The 19,626-nt window shown below is 40.6% G+C and overlaps 2 long non-coding RNA genes across 2 annotated transcripts; one reads left to right on the top strand and one right to left on the bottom strand.

Moving 5' to 3' along the window:
• Positions 1–1,647: 1,647 nt before the first annotated feature.
• LOC113468560 lies at positions 1,648–7,217 on the bottom strand. Its single transcript, XR_003392269.1, has 3 exons — positions 6,777–7,217; positions 4,668–4,842; positions 1,648–1,709 (listed from the first exon to the last, which is right to left on the bottom strand). It is a non-coding gene; the product is annotated as an uncharacterized LOC113468560 (long non-coding RNA).
• A 5,175-nt stretch (positions 7,218–12,392) lies between these two features.
• LOC113468561 lies at positions 12,393–12,724 on the top strand. The gene is made up of 2 exons (XR_003392270.1): positions 12,393–12,435; positions 12,631–12,724. It is a non-coding gene; the product is annotated as an uncharacterized LOC113468561 (long non-coding RNA).
• The last annotated feature ends 6,902 nt before the right edge of the window (positions 12,725–19,626 follow it).

Below are 19,626 nucleotides of genomic sequence, written 5' to 3'. Positions count from 1 at the left end.
AAGAAAGACAGGGAGAGGGAGAGAGAGAGGAAAGGGCAGAGAAATAGAGGGAAGGGAAAGGAAGAGAGCGAGGAAAGGGCAGAGAAAAAGAGGGAAGGGAAGAGAGAGAGAGAGAGGGGAAAGGAAAGGGCAGAGAAATAGAGGGAAGGGAAGAGAGAGAGAGGAAAGGGCAGAGAAATAGAGGGAAGGGAAGAGAGAGAGAGAGGAAAGGGCAGAGAAAAATGTATAAAAACTGAAAAGAAAAGAGAAAGAGTTTAAAGTTGAGTAGAAAACAATTTTATCACAAGGAAAAGAAGGAGAAAGAAGAGGAGAGAGAAAAGGAGATTAAGAGAGAGAGAGAGAGAGATAGAGAAAGGAATGAGTGAGAGAACAATAGAATAATAAGATCACAATGACAAGGACAAAGAAAAGGATAAAAAAGGAGAGAGAGAGAGAGAGAGAGAGAGAGAGGGAAAGAGGGTGTTAAAAAAGAAAGAGAACGATGAAATTTTAATGACGTCACAAATAGGGTGAGATTTTTATTTTATTGCTTTCTCTCCCTCTGCTCTCTGTCTCTCTTTCTCTCTCTCTCTCTCTCTTTCTCTGGGTTGGGAAATTTCAAATTTTCCGACAATATTTCCTTCAAAATTGAGAACTGATTAAAATAAGGGTAAGGGACGAACATTTTTTTTTTCTTTTCTTCTCTCTTCACCTTTTTTTTGTCTTCGTCTACCTTCTTCTTCTTCTTCTGCACCTCATTCACATACATTGTCTTCATCTCCTCTTCCTCCTCCTCCTCCTCCTCTTTCTTTCTTTGTTCTATCTACAAAAACCATGAGTAACTGTTTTTCTTTTACTCCTCCTCTTCTTCTTCTTCTTCTTCTTCTTCTTCTTTTACACTTTTTTTATTTACCTCCTCCTCTTCGCTTAAAAGTTCTTCTTTTTTAATTAATTTCGTCCCAGTTTCCGAATTAAATTAAATTCAGGACACCACGACAATGAATGTCTTCCGAGTGTAAAACACAACACGGTGGTTCTGAATAATTATTATTCTTGTAAAGTGGTGGAAAAAAAAAGAAGAGGAAGAGTTGAAGAAGGAAAACAAGAGGAGCAAAAGGATGAGGAGAAAAATTGAGAAGAGAGGCAGGGAGAGAAAAAGACGAAAAATGAAGAAAAGACGGAAGAGAAAGAGAGAGAGGAATAAGAAGGAAAAACAAAAGAAGGAGGAGGAGAAGGAAAAGAAGAACGAGGAATCTTGGATCAGGAAGACCAAGAAGAAAGAATAAAAGAAAAGGGTGGAATAAGAAAGAGGAAAAGAAGAAGGAGAAAAAAAAGAAGAAAAGGACTTTTAAGTCCTATTCGGGCAAGATAAGAAAGAGGAAAAGGAGTTAAAGAAGAAGAAAGACGAAAAGAAGAAGGAGAAAAAGAAGAAGAAAGGGACTTTTCAGTCCTATTCGGGTAAGATAAGGAAAAAGAAGAAGAAGAAGGAGGAGGAGGAAATAATGGAGGAGAAAGAGAAGAAGTCCTATTCGGGCAGGATATACTACGGTACCTATAAGCAGGTAGGTAAAGTATGTTCTACCTATTCCATTCTAATAATGGGTAATGGAAAGTAAAAACTTACCTGTGAAGACGGAAGGATAGGAAGGTGTGAAGTATTGTTTTTGACTTTTGACCGGAACCCCTCGCTTGGAATTCGGGTCTTGCATCTCCTGTACCAGCCCCTCCATCTGCAATGAAACAGAAAAAAAGAAACAGGATTATCACAGACCATATGAGTCTGATAGAAACAGGGTGTGGTGAGATAGAGGAGAAAAAAAGAAACAGGGTGTGAATACAAAGAGAAAGAGGCAGAATGAAACATGGTTAGCACAGACCACACGAGTCTTATAGAAACAGGGTGTGATCAAACAGAGAAACGGGAAACACGGTTAGCCCAGACCACACTAGTCTATGTGCGCGGCCACAAAGGCGACCATAGACCATGGACCCTCAGGGTATCCATAACGAAGCCTGGAACCCCCTGCTTATTTAGATAAGCTTGAAAATTTAGATACCCTGTACAAAAATGTACAGGTACAAAACCATGGACTCAATTTCTGCATTTTCTGCGAGGGTCGGTACTAAATATGGTCGGAGTCTCTGTTGAGCATGGTTTGTTTATTTTCTCTTGGGTCGGTACTAGGCTAGAGTCAATAGTCTCCGTTGTGTTGTGAACGTCTACTTTAAGTAGCTGTTGTTTCACTGCTACGAAATAAAAAACGGTGGTGAATCTTGAGGGGGAAAAACACACACACACACACAGGATGTGAAGAAAGAAACTCCTTTTTCTTGTCTGTCTAATACTATTCCTTCTTTTCCTTTTCCTTCTTCTTCTTCTTCTTCTTCTTTTCCTCCATTTTCTACCTCTTTCCTTCGTTTCTTTTCCTTACAACTTCTTCTCCTCCACTTCCTGCGTCTTCTCCTTCTTCTCTTCCTCGTCCATTTTCTTTTACTCCTTCTTCTCAACGGAATTAGAAAGAGGACATTCTTACAATTTTTTTGATACCAAACACGATACAGTTCGGTCAATTTTTATAGTATACTAAATAGGTACTCCTACTCTTTCTCTCTAAAATTAAACCCAGAGTGGAGTGCATAGCGCATATTCACTCTGTGATTGGAGTTCGGGGTGCACTCGGCATCGTGAGGACGATTGAGTAGCTACCCTTAATCGAGTAGCGACCAGTGCTAGCATGACCATATGTAAAAATATTATTGAAAGTTTGAAATACGGAAATTGATTGCAAAGAAGGGACTTGGTGATGCTGTGATATCCGCTGTGGAAAATGCTCTTCTTTGCCACAAATAAATTATTCATGATTTGATTCGACTCGAAATGGAAGGATAGGACAAACTAAGTCTTTTAAAGATGGGACCCCAGCATTTGAAAGAGTTCAAGAAAAGAAAAAAAAATTAAAGGGGGGGCAATGAGACAACTCAAAAAAACTCCCGATGGGAATTGAAAATCTCCCTTCATTAGGATGATCTTACCCCAATGTGACCTTCTGTGACCTTCAACTGTTAAGAATGGGGTGAAAGTTCTTTCAACTTTCAGTCCTCGTGATCAAGAATGAAGGACAAGATGAAGGTATTAAGGAAAAGACCTCGGAAATCTTATCTTGACGATATCCAACAACTGATGGTCTGTTCTTCATACCAATAACTGAAGAGAGCAGCAACAGACAGACATGATTGGCTACGCCGATAACGGGTCCCATCTTTAATCATCATCATGTAGAACCTGATGATGATTAAAGCCTTTCATTTTTACGGATTTTGTCCATCAAGCTGTTGTCTAGCTCTAGACTTCCATATCATTTTCAAGAGAACGTTGATAGGTAGTTTTTCCATTCTCCTTGCGTAAGTGCCCAGGTAAGTATTACAGTCTATTAAATCTCCAAACTTGAAACCCACAGCTAACTCCGTATCAAAGGCAGGAGCTCTTACTAACTCTTTCTTGCCTTTGTGAAAAAGTTTTCTACTTAGCGCTCTTCACACATAAAAACCACTCCGTTCTTCCCTCGTACTAAATTAATAATTAATTTCCCAAATCCGCCATCAAGTAGAGTTCGAGAAAAGGAGAGAGAGAGAGAGAGAAAGAAAGGGAGGGAGAGAGAAAGAGAGGGAGGGAGAGAAAAGGGAAAAGGAGAGAAAGAGAGAGAGAGGGAGAGACTATGAAGGGGAAAATAGAGAGTGAGAGAAGAGAAAGAGGGAAATAGAGGATGGTAGACTTTGGACTCTGCCAAAACTTTCTTACTGGTCAAATAAGAACTTGGAAAGTTACATGACGGGTTTTAGAAAGTTAATTTTTTTATGGCTTTGTTTTAAGTGGCAGGGTTCTGGAGGAGTGGTAGGGTTCTCTTGAAGGAGTGGTAGTGTTCTGGAGTAGTGGTAGGGTTCTGGAGGAGTGGCAGGGTTCTGGAGTAGTGGTAGGGTTCTGGAGTAGTGGCAGGGTTCTGGAGGAGCTCTTCCACCCAACCACTCCTTGGCCGAAAGGTAAGAAGTTTCAAATAGGGAAAGGGAAGAGGCCACTTCGGATTTTTTCTTTTTTTTTCAACTTTTGATGCAACCTTTAGGTACATTTTTAGTTTTTTAGATTGATGAACCTTCTCAAGACATATGCATATGGTACCTACATAATTATGTCAAGTATACTTAGCTGCTTCTACTGCTACCATGGTAGGATTGTCCAAATATCTCAATAATCCAGCTCCCAATGTTTACCTACCATGCTGGCACCGGTCGCTATGCGCATTTATATTACATAGCTACTCCTTTTCCTCACGAGGCTGAGTGGGCCCCGCAACAGCCAGTCACGGAATCGATCATTTGCATGGAACAATTTTTTTTACCCCGCCGGGAATGGAACCCGGGTCTCCCGCGTGCAAGGCGAGCGCAGTGACCACTACACCATGGGAGTTGAACCGTGTGGGTTCAAAAATAATAAGGCGGGGGGAAAAGATCCAGGGCCGGAGGTCTTACCTTGTCGAAAGCCATAGGTCAATGTCCCCGGGCCTGGGGCCTCTGGCGTGAAAACCTAGTGAGGCACTATAGTGAGATACCCACTCGGCAACGGAGGTTTATTTGAATTTAAAATAACTATAAGGCGCCAGGCAGGGGAAACAAGTCAGGGCCGGAGGTCTTACCTTGTCGAAAGCCATAGGTCGATGTCCCCGGGCCGGATCCGGGGCATCCATCCCTGAGGGGCCGGGGGCAGGACTGCCGGGGCCGTGACGTGCCGGCCCGCCTCCTAGCCGAACTCCATCGGACTCTGGCCCCGGCCCATCTCCGGCGCGGCCTTTCGTCACCCGCTCATTTGAACTGGAAACAGACAAGGGTTAATATATATTATGTAGTTATACCGAAACAGGCAAGGGTCAATATTATGTGTAAAGATGGACAAAAAAATCATATAATTTATACCTACCTAAGCAGGTGAAAAACTCCACTTCGGCCATGTTATGTAGGTACCTTCTTAAGAAACACGTCTGTTTCTTTCTGATAGTGTGCCTGCCTTACAAGGGCTACGTCACGGGTTCGATTCCCGGGCAGTTCTTACAGTTCTCTCTATTTTGTTTAGTTTGAGATAATGATCAAGTACTATATCATACATATTTCTGGACATGGTAATTTTTGTAATTTTTATTTAGTTGTTCTGATGATGGCCATAGTAGTGGTCGAAATATATCAACTCGTCTGTCCTTTTATCTGTAGTCTTGTTTGTTAACGTCTATTAGATAAGGGACAGTCCGTAATCCACTCCAGTCAAGTGAAGACCATGTCCAGAAATATGTAGTTCTCTCTATGTCTATATTCTTCTTCTTCCTAGCCTTTTCCTATTTTAAAACAGGGTAGGCGTTTCTTGTGAGTCCCTTCCAGGCAACCCTTTGTGTACCTCTATCAAACCTCTTGAAAAAATACTTACCTATAGTTTTAAATATAGGAGAAGGAAAGTAAAAGTAAAAAAAAAAAAAAAAAAAAATCCTTATATGGATTATGGATGTACCAATCACAGTCGCTTCCCTCTTCTGGTTTCGATTACTCGTCCTTTTCTGCCGAAGGAGATAATATTCCAGGATGGATACTATACTAAATCTTGGGAGAGAGAGAGATGAGAAGAAAGCTGTCAAAAGATGACGGATTACTGCATCCGTCAGAGTTAAGATGTATGCGAGCGTGGCTGTCAACAGGATGGGTGACTGTCAGCTGTCGAGTAAATTTTGTCACGGCGAAAGAGGGAAATAATTATTTAAAAAAAAAATCTAGGTAGGTATACTTTTTTTTCTTTTTAGGAGGTTTGATAGAGGGAACTGTAACTGCTAAGGTCTTATCATCCCGAAATTGAATAGAGAAGGAGGACAGGATAGGAAAAAGTCAGCCGTTCCGAGAACGAACCTTATCCGTAAGGATGAAATTCGCCCCGAGCGGGAATCGAACCCGCGGCCGTGACCTACAAGGCTCAACTGGGTAACTCCATTTTCTTATCAGTCTTATCATTCTCCAGCCTTCTACTTCTTAATATTTTGTTACCCTTACTTTGTGGTTAGGTAAGTACCGGGTTAGGAGATGAAAATAATAAGATTGATACATAGGTGAGTGAATTTGTCATCTCCACTAATATGTATTTCTTTGATACATAGGTAAGTGAATTTGTCATCTCCACTAATATGCATTTCTTTGATACATAGGTAAGTGAATTTGTCATCTCCACTAATATGTATTTCTTTGATACATAGGTAAGTGAATTTGTCATCTCCACTAACATGTATTTCTTCTTCTAGGAGTGAACTGCATCTCCACTAATCTGTATTTCTTCTTCTGAATCTGAATTTTCAAAATCGGGATATGGGTGGGAAAATCCATTTTAGGTCCCCTCTTTGTTTGTTAGTTTTTTTTTCCTGATTTAAGCAAGATTTTTATATATAAAATTTACACCTGTTCTGTACCAAATACACAAGACCTTGTTTAGATTGCGGGAGTAAAGGGACTTTTCAGTCTCATTCTGGCAGTATAAACAGGGTCTTTTCTATTCAATCGTTACTGATAGGTACATGTATTAATCTTTAACCCATCTAATATACGAGACTACGAGACCTTGTGTTAGACTGCTGGGGTATTTTTCAGTCCTTTTCGGGTAAACAAGATAACATCATATCTATGTATATTCTATTCTCTTCTATGCTATTTGCTTGTTTATCCTGCGCGAATAGGACTATTTGACATCGAAGTTATTTCATGCTAACCATTATACTCACCGTAAATATTTAAGTAAAGAAGCATAAAATGGTAAGTTGAAGGTGAACCATAGGTAAAAAATTACACCAGTTTGAGCGAGCCACTGCTACAAACGGGCGAACACACGAGTGAAAAAACCCGGAAAAAAGGCAACTTCTAGACGAAACTCACGGAAAAAACTGGTGTGCGCGTATATAAAAATAGATTTTTTTACATCTCTTTGCGTTTTGTGGTTAGACACGAAAAACGAGGATCTTGAGGCACCACATTTCTATTTACATTTCTGCACGATTTTTAGAAAACAAAACACGGTAAAGATTAATTAATTTGTACAAAAAATTATATGTGAAAACGCACAGAAAAAGGGAGAAAAAGTTGTGGAAAAAAATATATTAAGGGGAAAGAAAAAAAATGTCGAGCGTATGGGAGAAAGATCGCGTTGCGCGTGCGACGGTCTTCACATTGTTTGAAAACTCTATAGAACTGTCCGACTTACAGTTGAGAAGTTGCGGTTCCCCTCCATGCGCTTCCATCGGACTTCCCAGTTGACGTGGACTGTAGGTAAAGTTCGTTCTCGGAACTGCTGACTCTAGATTCGTGGAGTAGCACAAATTTGGGACCCTTGGTTGATACACTTGAGCCTCTAGGTGGGGTTTTTTACTTTCTATTACTACAGTATTATAGTGAAGCTATACTATTTTTATGTATTATGGATTTCTCCTATCCTGTCTTCCTTCTCTCTTTGCTTTCGAGACCATAAGACCTTAGGATGTAGTTATTCCCTCTCTCTCTCTCTCATCGACGGAGGCAAAAGGTTCCCATCCTGTCTTCCTTCTCTCTTCGATTTCGGGACGATAAGACCATAGCAGTTACAGTTCCCTCTGTCAAACCTCTTTAAAAAAAAAAGACTTCCATATCATTTTCAAGAGAACGTTAATGGGTTCGGGGTTTCCAAAATTTCGAGCTTTCACACATAAAAACCACTCCGTTCTTCCCTCGTACTAAATTAATAATTAATTTCCCAAATCCGCCATCAAGTAGAGTTCGAGAAAAGGGAAAAGGAGAGAGAGAGAAAGAGAGAGGGAGGGAGGGAGAAAGAGAGAAAAGGGAAAAGGAGAGAGAGAGAGAAAGAGAGGGAGGGAGAGAGAAAGAGAGAAAAGGGAAAAGGAGAGAGAGAGAGAAAGAGAGGGAGGGAGAGAGAGAGAGAAAAGGGAAAAGGAGAGAAAGAGAAAGAGAGAGAGAGACTATGAATGGGAAAATAGAGAGTGAGAGAAGAGAAAGAGGGAAATAGAGGATAGAAAAAGAGAAAGAGGCCGAATACAGAAACTTGACAGCATATTTTGTGTCATCATAAATTACAAGTCTGGAAAACTATGAGGCCGTTCGCTCATGGGTTGTAATCGGTCCAATAATAATTATGTTTTGAGTGGAAACGCCGACTCTATTTAAAAAAGCTAGGAAGAAGAAGAATAATTGGTTGGATGAAAGAGCTCACTGAAAAAAAGAGCTCACCCTTGGGGGGGGGGAAATCAAAATTGAGGAATGAGTGAAAGCACCCATCCGTTTCAGGGTCCAATGGTCCCCTAGAGTCTATTCTCAAACCCAAAAGTCGACAAATCACCAAACACTTCAACCCATGTGACAAGGGCCTATGAACTATGTGCCTATGACAAATTAAACGAGTGAAAACTGTGTATAGTAAACAAAACTATACGGTCAATCCTGGATAATTAATAACTTTTAAAGACAATAGGTATTTAAAAGGTATTTTAAATACCTATACTACTCAAGGTATTACCTATACAAGGTATTTTACTCAAGTTATTTTTACTTTCTTAGCAATGGACACTTACAAATCTTAGGTAGGTATTATCCCGACATCAGAGTTGAGTAAAGTGGTATGTATTTACAAATTACAAAGTATAATCTAGGTAAATTGAATAAATTCATTACTAACTGGATTTTTGAGAAAACTACAGTGAGCCAGCTCAGTTTGCTTGGAGGGTAGTGTGCCTGCCTTGTAATCGCTAGGTCCCTGGTTCGATTCCCACTCGGGGCGAACATTTTCCGAGGGGGCTTTGTTCTCGGAACAAACGGTTTCCCTATCTTGTCTTCTCCCTTTGATTTCGGAAAGATACAGTCTCCTCTATCAAACCTCTTTTAAATAATAATAAAATGAAATAAAAAGAGGTAATCCAAGGAACTAATCAACGCGGGAGACCCAGGAAAGAGTACATAAGAGATGTGGAGACTGATATGGGATGCCAGTACTACATGGAGCTGAAGCGACTAGCTCAAAATCGGAATGAATAGAGGAGAAGGACTAAACTGCTGCTGCCAACCAATCGCCAGATTGTAACCTGAGAGAGAGAGAGAATCCATCGAGTTCCTAAATATCCACGTTCGACTCACATACACATACATTCGAAAGCAATGTATAGTGAAGTATGTTCGTAATTTTCGCCGAAAACAACATTTTAAGCCCTCACATCTGGGACAGCATGTTTTTTTGCCGAAAACCAAGCTCGCGCGAAATTTTCAGTAGGAAAAACAGGAGCTAGAGCTTTCAGGGATAGAAATAGGGGAGTTGGGGGGTTTAGGAAGTTTTGAAAGAAGGGAAAAGGGAGGAATATGAAACATTAATGAATATTTTATTAACGGGAAAATAGAATGGACCTTTTTTCTCCTGCTCGGATAGGACTGAAAAGTCCCTTTACCCCAGCAGGCCAAAAATAGGGAATGGAAGCAAAGAGCATAGAGCTTTTTGCTCTCAGTTCTATGCGGTTTGAAGTCGTCTCTTAACTCTATCGTCACTTCCCTCGACCTTCTCAATGCTCAATGGGCTCTCCCGGTTCAGTTCTATGCGGTTTGAAGTCGTCTCTTAACTTCATCGTCACTTCCCTCTACCTTCTCAATGCTCAATGGACTCTCCCGGTTCAGTTCTATGCGGTTTGAAGTCGTCTCTTAACTCTATCGTCACTTCCCTCGACCTTCTCAATGCTCAATGGACTCTCCCGGTTCAGTTCTATGCGGTTTGAAGTCGTCTCTTTTTTTTCGTCGTTCCTTTTTTTTAGTCTTAAGGTTTGTCCAAACGACTGAAATCGTACACCGCCTCGACAACATAGATTCACCTCTTCACCTCGTCGATCGACCATCGATCGACGGCGTTCACTATGTTTGGGCACACCTTGAACTGCGAGAGTATAAGTAGGTAGGTGCTTTTCAGTCTTTTGCTGAAAGTAAAAAGGAGGAGAGTCGTTCACATCCTGGAATGCCCAACATTAACGCCTGCTCGTATATCCCTCTCTCCTCAACCGAACCTAGGTGACCCGAAATGGGAGGGAGGGAGGAAGGGGAGGGGGGGAGGGGAAGAGTAGAATGGAAGAGGGGCAAAGGGGGAGAGAAGTAGGGAGGAGAAAGGGAGAGAAGAAGGGGAATTAGGAGAAGACGGAGAATTTTCTCTCTTCGGAGGAGAAAGAAGGGGAAATGGGAAGTAGGAAGGGAAGCGGATAAAAGGGAGGAAAAGAAGAGAAAGAGGGGAGGGGGATGATTGCGAGAAGGGGAGGGAGCAGCGAAGGAGAGACGAAGAAGCAAAGGGGAGAAAAAGACAGGGAACGGGGGGATCAAAAGGGGCAGGAGCGAAGGAGGGAGAAGACGAAGAGGAAGGGAAGGAAAGGGAGAAGTGCGAGGAGGCAGAGATCAAATGGAAAGGAAAAGGTTATAAAAGGGACGGCGAGGGAAAGAGTAGAAAAAGGAACTAAAGGGAAAATGTAGGGGGGGTGTACGAAAATTGCAGAAGGTGGGATGAAAGAGGGAGAGAAGGTTATGCACAGAGCAGGAGGAGCGATAAAAGGGGAACGAAGAGTAGAAAAGAGGACGAAAAGGGAAATGTAGAGGTAGGGATAAAAGAGAAGAAGGTAGAAAATGTGGGGAATGTTATGCAAAGGGTAAAGAAGAGAGGGTAAACGAGGAAGATGAGAGGGAGAGTAAAGGAAGAAGGGAGAGAGAAAGGTAAGAAGAGGGTGAAGTTTACAGATAGGAGGGAGAAGAAGGTATGAACAGGAAGGGAGAGGGAAAGAAGAAAGGAAAGGAGAGAGTTGAAGGGAATTGAGAAGGATGTGAAAATAAGGAAGGTACGTGTGAAGGAGGGGTGAAGGTTACAAAGGAGGTAGGAAAAAGGTAAAGGGAAAACAAGGGACATAAGAAGGGGGAAGAAAGGGAAAAAGCTTTGAACAGACAGGAAGAAAGAATAGACAAAAGGGGGAAGAATTATTGAAGAGGGATAAGGTTAAGAAATAGGGAGAGAAATTATGAAGAGGGGAAAAAAGAACGGAAAGGGAAATAGATAACGTAGAAAGGGAGGGAAAAAGAGAGGGGTGGGGAAAAAAGAAATGGAAAAGAAGGAATAAAGAGGGGGGACGGTATTTTCCAAAAGTCCCTGATAAAAGTAGATATACACACGTACGAATAGGTGGGGAATTTTTCCTTCGTCCGACGACAACGAAAAAAAGGGTGGGAAAAAAGTGCGGGGGAAAAATCGTGGTGGGAATAAAAGTAAGGGATTTTTTCCGCCCCCCGCCTTTTTCCCACACCCTTTAGCCAGGACCAAAGGAACACACTCGTAATGCGTTGAAGTAGGGTATTATGTAATGTAGTGTACGGAGGACTTTCTACTTCTTCTTCTTCTTCTTCTTCTTCTTCTTCTTCTTCTTCTTCTTCTTCTTCTTCTTCTTCTTCTTCTTCTTCTTCTCTTTCTTCTTCTTCTACTCCTTCTTCTTCCTCCTTCTTTTTCTTCGTCCTTTCAAGTGAATTTTTCACTTCGTCAACTCTCGAGATGTAGTGACAAATAGGATTGAAAAAGAGTCTGTGTGCTGATATAAGTGAGAACAATAAAAAGGTCTTCTGCCTTGCAAGTGGTAGGCCGCGGGTTCGATTTCTGAGCAGGGTGGATATTATCCTGAGTGGATTTTCGGAGCGACTGGCTTTCTCCTATTCTGTCTTAATTCTCTCTTCGGGGTTCGGGTTGATAAGACCTTGGCAATTACAATTTCTCTCTGAGTTATCTCCATCTACCTAACCTGAAACTTCTTGAGAAATAATAGAAAGTAGAAACTAATATTTAATTAATCTTTTTTTTTTTTTTTGAGAGAGAATGAGAGATGTCTTGAAGACCTCTGCAAAAAATAGGTCTGTGCATGGCAAGCATACGATGCACGAGACACAATACTTCAAAAAATTTCCAGCACATGGTAAACTACTATACATTAACAAGAAACGTACAAAAGTGAGAAGTTCTATTTTACATTGTACATATATCCCTGCTCCTGATGTTGTCTTACTTAGCAATGGTCTTTCTCTCTCTCTTTCCCTCTCTCTCTTTCTCTTTCCCCTTTACTCTCTTTTCTTCCCTTCTGTTTTCCCTTCTCCCTCTCCTTTTTCTTCTCTTTGACCTCTCTCTCCCTCCCTTTCATTCTCTCTCTTTCTTTCTCTAACCATCTCTCCTCTCCCTCCCTCCCTTTCTCTCTCTCTTTCTCATTCTCCTAGGTTTATTTTCTCTTTCTCAAAGGGTTTTACCTAACATTCGTTTCAATAGAGAAAAACCTTACCTAACGGTTTCGTTTCATAATCAGGGGGACTTTATTTGAGTAGAAAACATAGCCAAGTTGAAATTGAGATAAGGTTGAAGGAAATAAGATTCAGCATTTTCAGCAGGCACGAAAAACTGGGAATACTAGGTACTTGGCCTTAATTTTCTGATGTCACCACTTTTATAGGCCGACATTTTTGGATAGGAACATGGCCTTTTTTTCACATTTGTGTTTTTGTGGGGGATGTATAGATACTTATCTACATTTTACAGGAAATTGAGATAAGGTTGAAGGAAATAAGATTCAGCATTTTCAGCAGGCACGAAAAACTGGGAATGCAGACTTGGCCTTAATTTTCTGATGTCACCACTTTTATAGGCCGACATTTTTGGATAGGAACTTGGCCTTTTTTTCACATTTGTGTTTTTGTGGGGGATGTATAGATACTTATCTACATTTTACAATATAGCGAGCTTTTTTTTTTTTTTTTTTTTTTTTTTAACGGATCACTTCACCATCTGCCGAAAAAAAAAAACATTAAAAGGTATAAACCCTGCAACAGAAATTTAACAAATACCTACTTAAGTACACACACGAATGCATCAAATAATCTTCTTTGACTGCAGACATTAGGAATGCCCATCAAAAGCTCCAATTTCGTCTAAATTCTTTTTTGGGGTTCCGACTTTTTGGTATTTTGCCAAATAGTGTGATATTACCTTCACCTTCCTTTCGGCGACAAGCTACCCGCCAACTCACCAACCTAACAGACCGGAAAAAGCGAGCAGCATGCGATTGAACAGATAATTTAACCATTCGGATGCTAACCACGCGCAACGTTGCTCACCATCAGTGATCTGGGAGCTAGAATTCAATTTTTTCAATTCAATTATTTTTATTGTCCAAATAAATGATAGTATCACTGGGAGCTAGAATTCAATTTATTCAATTCAATTCAATTATTTTTATTGTCCAAATACATGATAGTATCAATGTTTATAGGTACATAATACAATTAGAAACACAAAATATAAATGAATTCAACGCGCTATTGCCATAGGATGCGTAAGCGGTTGTAACAACTTCTAGAAAAAATTCTGATAGAATCTCGTATGTACCTACTGTCATCCAAGATTCACCAGTGTACCAAGTTTCATGTGAATCGGGGAAGTAAAAGTGATTGAAAAAAATCTGGTGTGAACATCACACGACTTTCCTTATCCTATTGAATGATGGTTATTTGAGTGTTCTTGTACAACACACGACTTTCCTTATCCTATTGAATGATTCTTATTTGAGTGTTCTTTTACCCTAATTTTTACAATATCTCTAACCGTTTTGTAGCTAAGCTGAAAACCGCCAAAAAACGGTCGAAATCTGTCCAAAAGCGGTCAAAATACCGCCAAGCGCAGCAACCATCTCAACCAAACGTGTTGTGTTGCATCCTTGTCACATTTGTGAACTACATACCAAATTTCAAGTCTCTAGCTTATACCGTTCCCGAGATATTGTTAAATTACACCGAAACTTTGTGAACTACATACCAAATTTCAAGTCTCTAGCTCATACCGTTCCCGAGATATTGTTAAAATACACCAAAAACCGCTAAAAAGCGGCTACATACCAAATTTCAAGTCTCTAGCTTATACCGTTCCCGAGATATTGTTAAATTACACCAAAAACCGCCCAAAAGCGGTAAAATGCCGCCAACCAAATTTCAAGTCTCTAGCTTATACCGTTCCCGAGATATTGTTAAATTACACCGGCCAAAAAGCGGTAAAATGTCGCCAACCGTTGCACCGATCTTAACCAAAAGTTTCGTGTCGCATCCTTGTCACATTTGTCATCTCCATGCCAAATTTCAAGTCTCTAGCTCTTACAGTTCTCGAGATATTTTGTTTGTACATACATAGGTACTGATTTTCTCTAATCACGATCGAATAAACTACGGGCTGAAAAATTCCCGGAGGGACGGGCCCAGCTTGTTTGAAAACAACCAATCAGATTGGTTTCACTGGTTCATCCAATCTTAAACGGAGTAAACTCACATTGTGACCTCGGCTATCAGAGACCTACAAGTTGGAAGCTATTTCCACCACACACTTTCCGACTGTCTGACAGACTTGGGTTAACTTGATAAGGAGAACCAAAAAGGCAGATATATTTTGCAGAACTTCAAAGAATTATTACAGTTTATTTGTTAAAAGCCGACATGTTTCGGAGGCACTCCCTCCATCATCAGGGCTACAGGAAACAGGAAGTTCTGCAAAATATATCTGCCTTTTTGGTTCTCCTTATCAAGTTGACCCACAGAACTTATATATAACTGCTTCCTGTGTATTTCTTATGGAGATGACTGTTGAAACCCTCCAAGAGAGACTTAGGTTAAGTACTCTTTGTAAACCCATCTCATAAAACTTCCCGATACATATTCATATACAAATTTACAACAAATATACATATGGAAGAGATTTACAACACACAGCATCTCATTTATTCTTATTCACCATAGTCGTCAAATTAGAACCCGGTAGTCAAAATCTCATTCACCTCAAACCATCTGTCATTTCTCTTGTCTATTGTCCGTTATTCTGCCATTCTTTCATCTGTCATTCTTTGTTCTGTCACTGAACCGCAGTCAACCATCGTGAGGACTTGTGCTTGGTCTTTAAAAGCAGAGAAAACCCTTTGAAAGCTGCCAGCTAGCTAGGCTGGTTAGGGTTAGCTGTTCTCCTTCCTGTTTATAGTCCCACAGCCAGACGCTAGTCTTCTCTCTGTTTAACGTCCTCTAGCCAGACAATCAGCAACTTTGATTTGACGTGATAGTTGTGTGTTTGTGTTTCTATTCCACCAAGACTCATATCCGGGATGTTGCCATTCTGTCATCTGTCATTCTTTGCTCTGTCATCCGTCATTCTGCCATTCTTTGCTCTGCCATTCTGTCATTTCGTCATTATTCACTGATTCGTCATTCTCTGTCAATCCCATTTGTTGCATTCCAGGTCACTGTAGTGACAGTTAGTGACATAATATGCCTATAAATACATATTTGTATCAAACTTAATTAGAATTATAATGACATACCTGTATATATCTATTATAAGTACTAACTTGAGTGACATACGAGTATACGTACATGTGTATTTACTATTTACATTCAACTCGATTATTTTCTACTCGATTATTTTCCAACTCGAGTTGTAACTCGAGTGGAAATTAATCGAGTTGAATCCTGTAGACAGGGTGGCCCAGAATGTATGCTTTCTAGATTTTTCTCAATGGAGGTCTAATTGTCCCGAAATGGAAGAGAGAAGGAGGACAGGATAGGAGGAAACCAGACGTTCCAAGAACGAACCTTATCTGTTTAGGATAAAGTTGGTCAGGGTGAGGATTTAACCCATGAAGAGTGCTTCAGCTGTGTCCAACTGTCCATATACATACCTAGTCGATGCCGTCGATCGGTGATCAATCGACGAGGTGAAGAGTTTGTCGAGGCAGTGTAGGGCTTCAGCCGACGTCGATCGATGATCAATCGACGAGGTGAAGACTTTGTCGAGGCAGTGTAGGGCTTCAGACGACGTCGATCGATGATCAATCGACGAGGTGAAGAGTTTGTCGAGGCAGTGTAGGGCTTCAGCCGACGTCGATCGACGGCATCGACTATGTGTGGAGACACCTTTACTAGACAGACATCAGCCATACCTTCCAAGCTATCGAGCTAACTGAGCTGTTTTTATTTTCTTTTTCTTCTAGAAATTTCAGGGTGTCTATATAATCAGAAATGGAGACGAATGGGTGACTTTCTCTCCACGTTTGTCGAGGCAGTGTAGGGCTTCAGCCGACGTCGATCGACGGCATCGACTATGTGTGGAGACACCTTTACTAGACAGACATCAGCCGTACCTTCCAAGCTATCGAGCTAACTGAGCTGTTTTTATTTTCTTCTCTTCTTCTTCTTCTTCTTCTTCTTCTTCTTCTAGAAATTTCAGGGTGTCTAATCAGAAATGGAGACGAATGGGTGACTTTCTCCCCATAGGTCACCCAGTATTATTCACAATCGTCTACTCCAGTTACATTTGCCATCAAGTGGGTGATAATCAGAGGTTTGTGCAATGTAGGTGAATTTACTACTAGTAATTCCACTGATAATACGTCTACAATACGGTTATACACTGATAATTGTACCCATGTGTAGTGTACTAGTGCTCTCGGCTCTCGGTCTCAGTACTTTAGAAAATCATTCTCAGTAGTGCACTTGCAAAGGTGTTGGATTTACGAAGAGACTGGCAGTTCGAATCCCAGTAGCGTTATAAAATAGTCGGGTCAGAAGAAGTTCAATCTCCTTACGTCTACAATACGGTTATACACTGATAATTGTACCCATGTGTAGTGTACTAGTGCTCTCGGCTCTCGGTCTCAGTACTTTAGAAAACCATTCTCAGTAGTGCACTTGCAAAGGTGTTGGATTTGTGAAGGGACTGGCAGTTCGAATCCCAGTAGGTAGCGTTATAAATAGTCGGGTCAGAAGAAGTTCAATCTCCTTTCTTCTTCTTCTTCTTCGCCTTTTCTCGTGTAGGTACAGACGGGGTCGGCGTTTTTCGTCAGCCTCTCAATCAGCCCTAACTAGGGTGATTGCTTTGGGCTGACATTTGGTTTTGGCTACAAATTTCACAAGTGGATGCCCTTCGCACTCAACCTTTGCTTTTCTTTGGCAAGGGAAATTCAGGCTGGTATCAGTAGTATGTTATACTCTCTGTTCAAAGTCTCCCAGCCAGACTAAGCTGGTCTACTTCCTGTTTAACGTCCCTCAGCCAGACGGTCCCCAGCTAGATTATTCTACATAGATACCTATTCTAAATATATCTACAGGAAGGTTATTATGATGTTCATTGTTATTTTCATCAATAGATATTCAGTCTACCATGCTACATGTACTTACTTCTGTATTTTTCATCAATTCTTCTTCAACTTTACTTTTCAACCGATTGTTAATATTTTCATTTTGTTTCTTTTCTTCTTCCTCTTCTTTGACATTCTGTTCATTAGTCTGATCTGAATAAATTAGTTGCATTGAATTCTTTGCTCTACCTACTCTGAGTACTCTGGTTGGAACTAGGTATATTCCCAGACCATGTTACCAGCATGGAATCAATTTCATGGCGCTATAGGAAAGGTGATTGGATCTGATATTGGAGTTATGTATGTATTTATTTACAAAAACATCATACACAAAAATATACAATGAAAATGCTCGAGCATCAGCAAATATGCAGCAGGCCATTAGTGCGTTTTTTTAAACAAGGAGAAAATGGACACTTCGTTAGAGCAAAAAATAGATCTCCTAAAGTAGTACTTGTGAAAGGGATGTTCTATCAATGAAGTTTTACGTCACATTATCACTGCTAAGGATTTTAGTAACTGGAAGGTAAGGGGGGGTTCTACCCTCCATACGGAGACAAGCTACCCACCTCCTCACATGAACCTCACCCAGCCTGAGTGGGGAAAGCCAGCAGCACGCGATTGGTCAGATGGTCACCCATCCCATCCGGATACCAACCATGCTCAACGTAACTTCCGTGGTTGACTTAGTGGAACACAATATCGCAATATCGCAGTTGGCGTAAATGGGTAATGGGGTCTTCTACCAATGAGTACTGACCATTTCTAAGTCATAAATGAGATATTCTACCAATGAGTACTGACCATTTCTAAGTCATAAATGGGACTCGGAACACATATGAGGTGAAAGTTAGGTAGGTACACGGCAAGGTACTCTCTCGTACGTGACTATATGACCCGGTCAGTTCAAACTATAGGTTGTGTATGCTATCAGCTGATACTCTGGTGTGTACTTCTCCAGTTCCTTACATGTTAGAACTGTTAGATGCTTTGGTATGCTTGGGTCGTGTTCCATTATACAGTTTTAGATGGCGTAAGTGGGAATAAACATTCAAGTATTTAAGAAAACTAAAATCTTTGATCCCTCATCCCAAAGGAAACCACTCTCCAAATTTGTAAAAGTCCCCTAGTTACATTCATACAAGTAGGTACTTTCTTTGCAATTTTCGAGAAACGGACCAAGCTCAAGACTCCTGAATTTATATTCTACGATTATTCAAAACAAATTGCATTCTTTGGGAACTCTGAAGAACAGAACCCTGGTAAAAACTGGGCTGAAGTGTCAGGAACCTGTATTTCCGCCTTACCTCAGCATGCCCTACTAAAGTATGTACGAGTTCCTCATTCAAGATGTAGATGTTGAGGTACATAGATGCACAGCACTGGGCATTAGGTCACAGGTTCACTCCCACAAGGACGTTAGACCGGTTCTGCTGTACGTTGCTTAGAACGGATGAATTTTATCCTGAACGGATAATGTTCGTCTTCCTTCTCTTTTCGATTCGGGACAAAAGACCTCAGCAGTTACAGTTCCCTCTATCAGACCTCTTAAAAAAACTAGAATAATACAAGTGGAGGAGGAACTGGAACAAATGAAAGACCTTTTAGCGCGACCCTTCAAGAATGATTTACGGATATATGAGCTTGAAATGATCAACCCAGGTTTTTGTTTTTGACTATAATTTTGATCATGAAAGCTTGACTCAAAAGTTGACTTAGTTTCTCCTAGACACAATATTATATCCTTTTCTAACGTTTCCACTGGTTCGCCTTGCCAACACAGTATGAATATGTCTTACTTTTATAATTTTAAACCATTTTGTATATTTGTATTTCCATATATTTTGTTTATTTTTATCTTGACCTGTGTAAACAATAACCTATATTGATATACATTAAATAAATATTTGATTTGATGATTTGATTTGATTTGATTCCGTCCCCTGCAACATGCATTCACCGCATTATTAGTGACGTCACATTCACCTCAACAGACCGGTTGTGACGTCACCATATTCACCTGGGTACCGTTAAGTCACCTGAATACTATTCCTATGCTGGAGCACATTGTTCTTAGCTGAATACCTGAGTAGCAAAACCTATACATAAAGCCCTGTGCTAGTGCTTTTCAAAGTTGTTGCCACTTTTCAAGACTCCTATCTTTCCGCGGCACATGAATGCTGTAATATGAGTTAACATAAATGTTCTTTTAATAGCGCCGCAGGCCTTTTTTTTTAATTTTGCCTGTGGTCTTTCTTTGGTTTCATTAGTTTTCTGATTTTTATTTAAGAAAAAATCCAAATCTCGCGACACACAGTTTGAGAAACACTGTCCTATACTATGCCGCGATGTACCGTAGTGCCAGTGTTATCAGGCCTTGCAT

Source organism: Diaphorina citri, unplaced genomic scaffold, assembly GCF_000475195.1.
Source record: "Diaphorina citri unplaced genomic scaffold, Diaci psyllid genome assembly version 1.1 scaffold773, whole genome shotgun sequence".
Lineage (NCBI taxonomy): Eukaryota > Metazoa > Arthropoda > Insecta > Hemiptera > Psyllidae > Diaphorina > Diaphorina citri.
Note: the sequence above shows the minus strand (reverse complement) of the source record. Positions and strands in the feature narration are given on the sequence as shown.